Consider the following 12,759-nt stretch of genomic DNA (forward strand, 5'->3'; position numbering starts at 1 on the left):
CCCTCCCAGGTCCCATCTTGTTTCATTTTTCCCTCCCCGACCCCCACGACCCCTCTGCCCTGCGTCTCAAATTCTTCATATCAGAGAGATCATATGATAATTGTCTTTCTCCGACTGACTTATTTTTCTTAGCATAATACCCTCTAGATTCATCCACGTTATTGCAAATGCAAGATTTCGTTTCTGGTTTTTTTTTTTTTTTTTTTTTTTTTTTTTTTTTTTTTGATGGCTGCGTAGTATAAATAAATAAAATCTTCAAAAAAAGTGAAAACAGGGGTGTCTGGGTGGCTCAGTGGATTAAGCCACTGCCTTCGGCTCAGGTCATGATTTCAGGGTCCTGGAATCGAGCCCCGCATTGGGCTCTCTGTTCAGCGGGGAGCCAGCTTCCCCTTCTCTCTGCCTACTTGTGCTCTCTCTCTCTCTGTCAAATAAATAGTCTTTAAAAGATATTAAAAAAAGTGAAAACAACCCAGACATTCATCAGCAGATGGATGGGTAAACAAAATGTGACATATTGGTACAATGGCATGTTATTTGACCATCGAAAGAAATCAAGTACTAATACATGTTACAACACAGGTGAAAGTTGAAAACATGCTAAGTGAAAGTCCCAAAACACGACATACCGCGTGATTCCGTTTATATGAAACGTCTGGAATAAGCAAATCTGTAGAGACAGAAAATAGATTCATGGTGTCCTAGGGCTGGGGAGGTTATTGGGGGGGACTAAGGGGAATGAGGGCTAGAGGATACAGGCTTCTTTGTGGGGTGGTGTAAGTGCCTTGGGCCTAGATAGTGGTGAAAGCACCGCCAACTTTGTGAATACACTAAAAGCCATTGAATTGCACAATTTAAAACAGTGAGTTGTATGGTACATAAATTACGTTTCAGTAAAACTGAAAAAAGAGGGAGCATCTTACCGGCTCAGCTTGGGTCAGTTGTGTATTCCCAGTCCAGTCAGTTTAGCTAGAGAGATGGGGTCTTACGGATAAGCTGTGGTTGCTGTGGTCCTCTCTCTCTGTGGGAGGGGTTAGTTCCCAGACAGGAAGAGTGGACTGTGGGCTGGGCAGACACCATAAAGGGTTTTATCTATCCACCCCTGCTCCCATGGTACTAAAAGGGAGCTCAGTACCTGTTCATCCATCCTTCTTCCCCCCCCATCGATAGCACCTAATACAGAGTTCTGCCTGGAAGCCAGGATGTGGCTCTGCTCCCTGACATGACCGTTAGGTAGCCAGCTACCCAGGCTACCCCTCTCCTTGGCCCCAAGATGCCACATTTCCTCTGCGTCTGCTGGGTAAGACATCTTTTCTGTCAATTAGTGTTGCCCCTAACACGCCCTTGAGCCAGTTGCCTTGGCTCCTCCTCTAGGGACCTGGTCCTCTCCACACAGTCAGTCATGTACCTCCTGGAGGTGTCCCTGAGCCACACGGCTCTGAATGTGGGGGTTCTGGCCCCAGCAGTGTTGAGCATGTATGTGTGCTAAGTTGTCACACATTGCACAGTCTCCCTGAGGTTTCATGGCTCCCTCCTGAAGCAGCGGCCTCTGCAGATGAGAAAAGAGGGTCTCTGAGAGGTTAGGACACGTGGTTAAAGTCGTGGAGCTGGGATCTGAATCCAGGTCTGTATTAATGGCTGGTTTAGTCTTGGTTGGAGCTGATTAGTTCTCAGAACCTTCCCCATGCTGCTTTCCCACCCTTGTTACCCCCGACATGCATGCACTTGGCCGCAGAGTACACGTCTGCCTTCGCTGCACGTGCCCTTGGTGGAGACTCAGTTTGATGAGCCCCCTCAGGGGCAGGTGGTGCAGGAGGCATGGAACTGCATGGGAACACTGGGTGGGGGGTGGTGGCAGTGGACAGGAATCCTTCAGGTACCACCAAAAAGTTCTAGAATCTTCTGGGGCTTCTTCCTTTGTCACTTCCTCTTACACACCCAGAGCCTGTGCTGAGAGTTGTCAGGGATGGGGGAACTTGCTGTTCTAGGGGGTCAGGATGCTATGTCAGTTCAGCTCACAATTACTGGGCACTTATAGCCCACGCTCAAAGCCAGGCCCTGGGGTAGGGGAAACAAAGATGAAAAGGAGGCATCTTTGCTCATGAAAGCTTACAGCCCTGCAGGCAGGTAGACATCTAAACAGAGAATTGCAGTGGTATGTGATGAGGGCTAGCAGAGATGTCCTCTGAGAGGATGGAAGGGGTTTCCTCCAGACTTGGGAGTGCCTGAGCCATCTCCAGGGGTGAGGTACTCTGGGTCACAGCAGCAGGGCATAGACAGGTTAGAAACTCAGGGGTGGGAAGGGTGTGGGGCTGTGACTATTACAGATGGAATACTGGGGTGGGAGTTCGGGGGCAGGTGGGGCTGCCCCTGGGAGTATGGCTTCTCTGGGTGAGTGGGAGCCATCGAAGGGTTTCCAGGGGAGTAGGACCAAGATGTGAGTCTGAGGGGCCCCCTGGCTGCCGTCTGCTGACCCATTGGAGAGGTTGGAGGCTAGGGTGGGGGCAGTGGGGTTGAAGAGAGGAAACATATTGGAGAGCTACTGAGGCAGTGGTCTCCCCAGGCTGGATTGGTTTGGATGTTGCGGGTAAGGGCAAGGGAGGGGTCAAGGTGAAGACTTTCAAGTTTTCATTTGAGCTCCTGGGTGCATGTTGGTCCCATTTATGGAGATGAGGGTGTAGGGCTCTTTCCCGTCTTCCCTTTTCACGTGACTGGTTTAAAAAATTTATTTATTAATTTTTAAAAAGATTATTTATTTATTTGACAGAGAGAGGCATAGCGAGAGAGGGAACATAAGCAGGTGGAGTGGGAGAGGGAGAAGCCGGCTTCCCGCTGAGCAGCAAGCCTGATGTGGGGCTTGATCCCAGAACCCTGGGATCATGACCCGAGCCGAAGGCAGCTGCGTAATTGACTAAGCCACGAGGTGTCCCAGGTGACTGGTTTAGATCCTGATCCTTATACCTGCCCCCTCCTGGAGGGACTAGAGGAGAGGAGTAGGAGGGTTGCAAGAGTTGGTCTGTGGCCCAGAAACTTCAGGCCTGACCTTGCAAGCCGACCTGGTGGTGGTCCTAGGTTCTCAGCCCCACCCGGCTCAGCCCTGAGGAAGCTTTCGGCAAGGTGAGCGCCAGGTAAGCAGGTGAGCGCCAAGTAAGCAATTGAGCACCATGTAAGCACTGGCTGGTGCCTCTGGCCTGTAACTGCACCTGGCTGGACCACGCATGCAAGGAACCCACTTTCTGACACCTGGCAGGCCCCAAGCCTAAGAACAGTGTAGACTTGTGTTGGGGAGTGTAGGCGTGTGTGTATGCTTGCTTGTGCAGGTGGACGTGAGCTTTGAGGGCCCATGTGGGTGACTGTGTGGTGCCTTTTTTGGCTTTAGCGAGTTCCTATGGTAACCACGAACATGTCTCTTTCGGGATCTGGAGTCTCAGGGCGTGAGTGGCTACAGGGAGAAGCAAGGCGGGCGGGCGCTTAGCTGGCAGTCAGGCTGTGGCCTGATTGCATTACCAAGCACCGGGGAAGCACCTGGAGGTGCTGTTTGCCAGGCAGCAAGGTCTGCAAATTCCAGGGATTTGTGTGTTCCTGGCTCTCATCCCGGCTGGTCCCTGCCATGCCTAGGAAGCCCTGGTGAGTCCCTGTTCTGATTTCTTGATGAACAAGCAGCTCCGTGGGTCTTGACCAGGTCCGGTGGATGTCTGCTGAGGGGCAAGCAGGGTGCTGGCTGGCAGCTCTGGCCAGTGGGCACTGGGCATTGCGCTCTTCTGAGATGGGGATGGGGCTCAGGGCAGGAGGGCTTCTGCTTATTCCTGGGGCCCTGTGAGGGTACTTGCCATGTGGCTGGTGAGCTGAATGGTCCTTATGGATCCCGTGGGATAGGGCTAAGTGTGTCACTGTGGGAGACAAGGACAGGGAAGCAGGAGAGCAGGATGCAGATGGCAGCCTCTGGCCCACCGGCCTGGCCCAGCTGTCCTTGCCGGAGCCCTCTCACCCTGTTCAGCTCCCTAAAAGTGTCCTTCGAGCCCCAGGTGCCTGGCCGTGTGCTTGAGCTCTTCACAGGTCTCCCCAGGCCTAGAGGCCTGCTCACCTGACCTGAGGAGAAGACCCAGGGTTCCGTGAAGAGGAGGCCAGTTGGCTCTGCTTGGCTTACCAGAAGCTGGGTTTGGCCAGGACTCGGGAACAGTTGCTCCTGTGAGGTTTGGAGATAGGTTCTGACCCCTCCACACCATGCATCCCGTGTGCTTCCTGTCCGTACACTGTGGACTCGTGGGAGTGTCAGGACCCCCTGCTGCCCTTAGAGAGGCTCCCACTGGACAGGGGCCCGTGTAGCACTCAGAGGTTCCTGGGAGTGTGGGGGGTCCTTCCTTCCATTTCCTTCCTCCTGCCAGGGGACTGAGCAGGGACTGGGGATGGGAGTGTTGGGAGGGGATGTAGATGGCCTCTCTGGCTTGTGCTGGGAGGGCCATCTAGCAGTTCCCTCTGCCTTGGAGGGGTCCCTGGTGAGACTTTTCTGGGATGGGGACTGTGCAGCAAGGGTTGCTGGGTCTGGCCGGAGGATTGTGGTCTTACTGAATGGCGAGGGCAGCAGGGAGGTGGATGTTTTGTGCTTTATCCAGACCATCTAGGCCATCCCTTTCTAGAAGGCAGAGTCCAGAACTTAATCCCCGACAGCTTTCCATGGGCATTGGGAGGAGGGGAGAGCCTTTAAAAGAGATTGCTAGATCTCTAGAGTCCTTAAATCTTAGAACTTGAAATTAAAAAAAAAAAAAAGATTAATGACTATGAGGATTCTTTGTGCTCCTGAAACTAGTCACTGAGCCCAAGCTTGGTTACTTCCGGTGATGGGGAGTTCATGACTTTGTAAGGATGCCTATTCTATTATAATACAGCTTCAGTTATTCAAAGCTGACTATTCCTTTCATCTGGAATCTCTGTAACTGCTGTTTCTGGTCCCCCATCCCCCAGCTAATCCCGCTTTCTCCCGAGACCCCTTCAGATTTTAGAAAGTGGTTTTTGTTTGTTTGTTTGTTTTTTTAGTTTTAAGCACAAATGAGGGGAGCTATAGGCAGAGGGAAAGGGAGGAGCAGGCTCCCCTCTGAGCAGGGAGCCTGACATGGGACTCAGTGCCAGGACCCTGGGATCATGACCTGAGCTGAAGGCAGATGCTTAACCAATTGAGCCACCCAGGCACCCCTGGATGGTGGTTCTTGTTCCTTGTGTTTCCTCTTCTCCCTGGCTGGTCATCGCTGGGTCCTTCAGCTGTATTTGGGATTTCTCCCTGCCTGGGCTGCTCTTTGCTGGAAAGAATCAGGTTTTCCAGGCTTCATCTCAAAGCCTGGCCAGAGGGCTTGACCTGGGGAGCTTGTAGGAGCCCAGTGGACAGGAGGATGGACAACTAGATGTCATGGGCATCAGCCTCCTTGTTTACAGATCAGTACATGGGACCCCAAGGAGGGCTGTTCCTAAGCTGAGATGGCACTACACAGAGGTGGGGGATGCAGGGCTGGGATGAGAGATTGGGGTCTGGCTCCGTGCAGTGTCTGGCTGCTTTCCTGCTTCCCCAGCCACCCCTTGGTCGTCACTGCTTTCCGACGTATCACGTCATCTTGTCTCCTGTTTCTGAAGAGAGGCCTGTTGGCTGCAGGGATCTGGCAGGGCCACAGGGAGGGGTCTGGGGCACACACCAGCACTCTGCTGGGATGCTCTCTGTCTCACCATGTTTTCCACTGTCCAAGAGATTCTGGAAATCTGGAATTTGAGGAAAAATCTTCACAGCAATCTCAAGCTGCGTTTGGCCTGCCCTGTAGGATGGATTCAGTACAGGGGTCACCCCTGGGCCACCCCTGTTCTGGGACTGTCGTCCCTTTCAGGTTCCAGCTCCTGTTTACCCATGGCCGACTCCTTAGTCCCTCTCCCAGGTCACCCCCACCCTGGTGGGCTCACCCCCACCTTCAGCTGCCAACAGATCATTTCCTGCTCTGTGCCCAGACTGCACTCACTCTTAATTAACCTTTTCTGTCTTCCAGTCCAGTTCTTTCTGTCACGGGGTTGTGAAGTCCCTGAGTCACGGGGTCTTCTCCCGCCCTCCTCCCGGTTCAGGCCCATTATCTCCTGCTCAGACAGTGACAGAGGCTCTCTAATTAACGTCCTCCCCAGGCCTCTGCCAGCTCTGACTAATCCGTCACCCCCAAGCCATCTTTGGCTCTGTCCTCCCTGCACCCATGGCAGGCTTTGTTCTTGCTGATTCCATGCAGGCTTGTTGCTGGGACAGTCCCTGCCCCATGGTGGTCGGGGGCTGGGCAGTCTTTGGTCGTCTCTTTCTGGCATTAGCGTCCACGAAAGTCTTTGGCCCCTAGCAGATAATTTGATCCTCCCCTCCCTGCCAAGGCAGTAGTTCCCAGACTTTTTATATTTTGCTATCTATCACCTGGGAGGCTTTAAGAAATTCCCATGCCTGCCTTGTTAATTTTAGCCACTCTGATGGGTGTGAGGTGGTATCTCATTGTGGTTTTGATTTGTATTTCCCTGGTGCCAAGTGACACTGGGAAAAAAAAAAAAAAGAAAAGAAAAAAAAAAGAAGCAATTCTCATGCCCGGGTTGCACCCAGTTCCAGAACTGGAAATCAGAATGCCCGGAATGCAACCCAACATCAATATATATATATTTTAAGATTTCCAGGGAATTCTAATATGCAGCAAAATTTGGGATCCCACCCAAGGGGTGAGCAGGTGTGATGATTGTCTCAGGTCAGGTTGGATGTTAAAGTGGGCTCCCAGTGAGTGAGTCACTCTGGGTCAAGGTTTCTGTTGACATTTGGGGCTGGATAACTCTTTGTGGTGGGGGCTGTCCTGTGCATTGTAGATACTGAGCAGCATTCCTGGCCTTTGCTTACGAGATCCCAGCAACCTACCCTCTAGCAGTGACATTGCTAATTTTGAGGGGGAAGGGGCACAGATGCTCTCCCACCACACAGATGACCTCTGCTGCAGGCCTAGCCAGCCTTCCATAGCTTTCCAGAACATGAGCTGAAGCGAAGGCTACCGAGCAGTGAAGCCCATTTTAGCGGTCGACGTGTGAGCTTTGGAGTCAGGCAGCCTACGTTTCAAATTCTGATCCACCATCTCCATGACCTTGGGCAAGGTATTTAACCTCTCTGTGCCCCAGTACATTTCTAGGGTGGTTTTTTTTTTTTTTTTTTCTTCTTTCACTTTTCTTACAACCTCCTCTTGATCTTCAGCTCCAGCCAGATGGTGTGACTTGCTGTTTTCTGGCACTTTTTAGCCTTGCCGTCTTTGCTGATGTTGTTTCCTTGGCAGGAAATGCCTTTATTTCTTCCTGCCCTGCCGTGGTCCAGTGGTTTCTGCCTGCGTCCCTCTCCCCTTGAAGTGTGAGGCTGGGGGAGCCTTGCAGGTGCCCAGCCTCACTTCGTCATGGTTTGTTGTTCAGGTGAGGTGACTGACCCCTCCCTGCCTGGGGCTGAGCTGTGAACTAGGAGGTGACCGCAGTGTAGACCTCCACCCCATGACCCACTCATTCTTAGAGGGTGGAGTGGGCGGAAATCCGTGCCTGGCAGGCCGCAAAGCCACATAACTGACTTTTGGAGCCCTGCCCCGAGAGATCTGTGTGTGTGTGTGCGCGCGTGCGAGCTTGCGCATGTGAAAGAGAGAGAGAGAGGTGGCAGTCACTGGCACTTTCTTGGTTAGCTCGTTGTGAGCAGACACCGTCTGGAATTGAGGGTCTTTGGGCTGCAGGCTTTCCAGGCCCATTTCTAGGCCCGGAAAGAGGACTTAAAGGGAACTCAGCCTGCCACAGCCTGTCCAGACCACCCTGCCAGCTCAGCCAAGGCTGGACCAGGGGGTCCCCCAATCCCGGCTGCTGTGCCCCTCCACACTGGGGAGTCTGCTTCCTCAGGCCTAGGTGGGGCCCAGGAGACCCGGGTGTTAGCAAGGCCAGGGGTGGTATTCTGAGGCAGCTGTGTTTGTGGCTTTTTGGGAACTGGTGACATTTAAAGCTCTCTCCCCACAGTCATGTGGGGAGGTTCATGTGCTCTGGGTCACCTCATGTAAGCTGCACAGTCTCTCTATGTCTCATTGGGGATAATACATATAGGTACTACTGTTGTAAGGTTTCAAAGAGATAATCCAGGGGAGGCGTGGAGTATGTTACCTGCCACAGGATTTTTGGTATTAGTAATCATAGTCCTGGACTGTGTGGACACTGATGCCCATGTGACATGTGCACATGCATGCAGCCATACCCCCCGGGGCAAACAGGACCTGTATGCATCCAGACCCAGGCCTGCGGCTGTCGGGAATGAGCCGCTGGTATTAGTGCGGGGACCTACACAGACACACCCTGATTTGGTAAACCTACCAAGAGAGCAGACGTGTGTGTATGTGTGTGTATGTGTATATGTGTATGCATTTATGTATATGTGTGTGTGCATGCGTATGCATGTGTGTATATGTGTGTGCATATGTATATATGTGTATGTGTGCATGCATATGGATGTATGTGTATGTGTGTATATGTATGCATATGTGTGTGTATGTATGTGTATATGTGTGTGTATGTGTATGTGTATATGCATATTTGTGTGTGTGTGTGTGTGTGTGTGTATGAGGCCCGGATGATCCGGCTTTTGTTGCATTCACACTCTGACATGATTCCTGGAGTTAGCAGCACCTGGGCTGGGCTCTGGGAGCCCAAGTTGCCTTGTTTCTATAGCAACCACAGTGCAGTAGAAATAGGAGGAGGGGCAGGGAGGGATGGGAAAGCCTGAGGGGGTGGCGATGAGGGGCGTCCTGCCTGCATGGGCTTGGGTCTGCTTCTACACCCTCCGCCATCCTGAGGCTCTTGTTTTGTTTGTCTGATTTTTACAATAGTGTCATGGCCACCTTGGAGTACTGATGACCCAAACCTGGCAGTTGTGAACATTTTGTTGCCTTTTCACCAAACCTTTTTAAACAATGATGGTAAAATATACCTATTATTTTAATAACATTATTACTTATTCAGTGGCATTATATTTATAATGTTATATAATGTTATATAACCATCCACCGCTAGTCATTTCTAGAACTTTTCATCCTTCCAAGCTGAAACTCCCTGTCTCCACCCCCCACCCCCAGCCCCTTGCTGACCAGCATTCTGCTTTCTGTCCCTGTGAATTTGGTCACTGTGCAACCCCAGAGAAGTGGGCTTGTGCAGGGTTGGCCCTTCTGTGTCTGGCATATTTCACTTGGGCGTAGTATCCTCAAGGTTCATCCGTGTGGTAGCATGTGTCAGAATCCCCTGCCTTTTTAAGATAAAATACACATAGAGTATTTTATTTATCCACATTTTGTTTATCCACTCATCTGTCGAGGAACGCTTGCACCTTCTGGCTGGTATGAATAATGCTGCTCTGAACACGAATCTACAAGACTCTGAGGAGTCCCTCAGTTCTTTTGGGCACATACCCAGAAGCTGAATTGCCAGATCATATGGTACTTCTGTATTAAACTTTTTGAGCTTTTTTTTTTTTTTTTTTTTTTTTTTTTTAAATAAAGGAAATGGCATCCTCAAGTTAAATCCCTGTAATCACTTCTCCTTGTCTCCATTACCCTGTCTCCCCCCTCCGTAGAGGTGAGCACTGTTGGGAATTTGGTGTTTTTTTCTCAGTCTTTCTAATGCAGTCATATCCATGATTAGGTAGGTGTCTAGAGCCATTATATAGTTTTCTCTGTGTGTTAGGAATCCACATGCATCATGTCCTTTTAAATTTATATGAGTGTCATGGTCATGTTCTAGCATCGGACTGTTGGGGTCCAGGTCTTGGCTCTGCCACTTTCCAGCTTTTGAGACGTCCCAGCAGGTTACGTAATTTCTCTGTGCCTCATTTTAGTCATCTGTAAGATGGGAATAATAGTAAAGCCTAAAACCTGCTTGCAGGACTATTTTGGGAATTGTGTAAGCCTGCATATCTCTAGTGCTTAGAACAGTGTTTGTTGTTACCGCCATAGTTCTGCATCTGTGCCTCTCCACGTGGATTTTGGAATCTATCCATGGTGTCATGCATTTAGTTCCTTCTTTTTAACTGCCATGTGGTATTTATGTGTACGAATATGTTGTATTTTTTGCTTCCCCTTTGTATCTCCTATTGATGGTCTCTTGGGTCGTTAACATTTTCTTTCTTTTTTTTTTTTGTAAAGATCTATTTATTTGAGAGAGAGTGTGTACACGAGCATGAGCACACAGGGTGGGGGAGTATGTGGAGGGAGAGAGTCTCAAGCCTCCTGGAGCCCTATGTGCGGCTCAATCTCACGACCCTGAGATCATGATCATGAGCTGAAACCAAGAGTTGGATGCTCAAGAGACTGTGCTACCCAGGCGCACACCCCCTCCCCGCAGTCTGTTTTCTTATATTGCAGAGAATGCTGTAGTGACTGTGTCCTTGTGTGACCTTCTGTGCATATGCATGAGAGCCTGGGGGCATACCTGCAGGTGAGGCTGTTGGGTTGCCCCTCTTCCAGATGTAGCCAGATTACCCTGAAGAGAGGTTTTATGTGCATTTCCTCTGTCCACTTTTAATTGGATTATTTGTTTTTTGGGTATTGAGTTGTATAAGTTCTTAATTTTTTCCATAGGTTTTTAATTTTTATTTATTTTTTTAAAGATTTTATTTATTTATTTGACAGAGAGAAATCACAAGTAGATGGAGAGGCAGGCAGAGAGAGAGAGAGGGAAGCAGGCTCCCTGCTGAGCAGAGAGCCCGATGCAGGACTCGATCCCAGGACCCTGAGATCATGACCTGAGCTGAAGGCAGCGGCTTAACCCACTGAGCCACCCAGGCACCCTAGGTTTTTTATTTATTTATTTTTTTTGAGTAGCCTCCATCCCCAACGTGGGGCTTGAACTCACAACCTTGAGAATAAGAGTCACATGCTCTACCGACTGAGCCAGCCAGGTCCCCCTATAAGTTCTTTATAGATTTGGGATACTGACCCATTATTGGATATGTCATTTGCAAATATCTTCTCCAACTTGGTAGGCTGCCATTTAATTTTGTTGATTGTTTCCTTTGCTGTGCAGAAACTTTTTATTCTGATATAACACTGTTATTTTATTCTTTTTTTTTTTAAAGATTTTATTTATTTATTTATTTATTTATTTGACACAGAGAGAGAGAGAGAGAGAGAGATCATAAGTAGGCAGAGAGGCAGGCAGAGAGAGAGAGGAGAAGGAGGCTTCCCACTGAGCAGAGAGCCTGATGCGGGACTCGATCCCAGGACCCTGGGACTATGACTGGAGCTGAAGGCAAAGGCCCAACCCGCTGAGCCACCAGGCGCCCCAACACTGTTATTTTATTTTGATATAACACCGTAGGTTAACTATACTGGAATTTAAAGTAAAAAAAAAAATAAAAAGGGTTTTATGATTTTTACTTATGGGTGGAATCTACAAAACAAAAACAAAAAGCAGAAACAGATTCATAAATACAGAGATCAAACCGATGGTTGTTAGAGGGGCAGAGTGTGGAAGGTACAGACTTCCAGTTATGGATTCAGTAAGTCACAGGCATGAAAGGTACAGCGTCAGGAATATAGTCCATTAGTAGTGTTGTGTGTGACAGATGGCAGCTACACTTGTGAGCATAGCCTGATGTGCAGACTTAGCCAGTCACTGTGTGTACAGCTGAAAGTCACGGAACATTCTATGTCATGTATGCTGTGATAAAACCAAGTATATGTAATATGCATTATATGAATAGTATAGATATAATTTTTATTTTTATATTTTTAAAGGAGGTTTTACTGTTAACACTGCTGCCAGGGGTATATGTGGGTTCTATAGAACTGTTAATAATTTAGCCAACATTTCCTGTGTATTCTGTGCAGCTGCACTGTGTGAGATGCTTTTATATGCCTTATCTGGATCTTCACCTAGTCTTTCTGGGCTACGTTCTCTGAGTCCTATTTCATAGGTGAAGAAAATTAGCCTCTGAGATGTCCCTGGCTTAAATCACATAGCTGGTTTCTTTGTCTTTGAGTCCATGCTTCTGTCTGTGTTCAGGAGGCTCTTCAGTCACAGGGCCCCCACCTCTTCCAGGATCAGGGTGTGCTGTGTCCTGGAGGCGTGGCACACTGCCTGGGACCTGCTTGCACCCCCAGGGGCTCTAGGAGAGGATCTGACTTCTTGGCTCTTCATCACCGGGTCAGTCGGGTCTCTGCGGACGTGGTTAGAGTCAAACTGGCATGTGTGAAAAGGAGATGCCTTGGTCCAGGGAGTTGGTCTGTCTGTTGCGGGCATAGCTGGATGCCCAGGATCAAACAGTCCTTCAGGCTAGTACTGTCCTGTACAGGCATGTCTGGTGAGTCACATTTAAATTAATTAAAATTAGTACAGCTAGAAATGCAGTTCCCCATTTGCATTAGCCACATTCGCAGTGCTCAGTAGGCACATGTGGCTGGTGGCTCCTGTGCTGGTGAGCCCAGGTGCAGAACATTTCCACCATCACGGACAGTTCTGTTAGATGGCACTGTTTAGAAATAGAAGGCCACACTCCCCTGGTGGTTTTCCGAGAGCTGCACAAGCCCAGAGATTCTGCAGTCTGTGATGTTGTCTCCTGCTGCCTACATGCTCCTGGACCCTTGGGTCAGAAGGTGTCAGGCTGCCTGGATCTAGTGCCACTAGGTGGCGCCCTGGGGGTGGCCACGAGCCGGAGTTCACACACAGCTGTCCCTTCTGGCCAGGGAATAGGAGCTGAGAGAACCTGGTGAGGTC

General features: G+C 49.7%; 1 protein-coding gene and 1 non-coding gene across 7 annotated transcripts in view; one reads left to right on the forward strand and one right to left on the reverse strand.

Annotated features, from left to right (window-relative positions):
* The window catches only part of RAP1GAP2 (RAP1 GTPase activating protein 2), a 230,349-nt gene that overhangs the window by 51,847 nt on the left and 165,743 nt on the right, over positions 1-12,759 (forward strand). The gene's annotated exons all lie outside the window — the stretch shown is intronic.
* On the reverse strand, positions 10,872-10,944 carry TRNAK-CUU (transfer RNA lysine (anticodon CUU)). Its single transcript has one exon. It is a non-coding gene; the product is annotated as a tRNA-Lys (tRNA).

This window comes from Mustela nigripes, chromosome 16 (genome assembly GCF_022355385.1).
Source record: "Mustela nigripes isolate SB6536 chromosome 16, MUSNIG.SB6536, whole genome shotgun sequence".
Taxonomy (NCBI): domain Eukaryota; kingdom Metazoa; phylum Chordata; class Mammalia; order Carnivora; family Mustelidae; genus Mustela; species Mustela nigripes.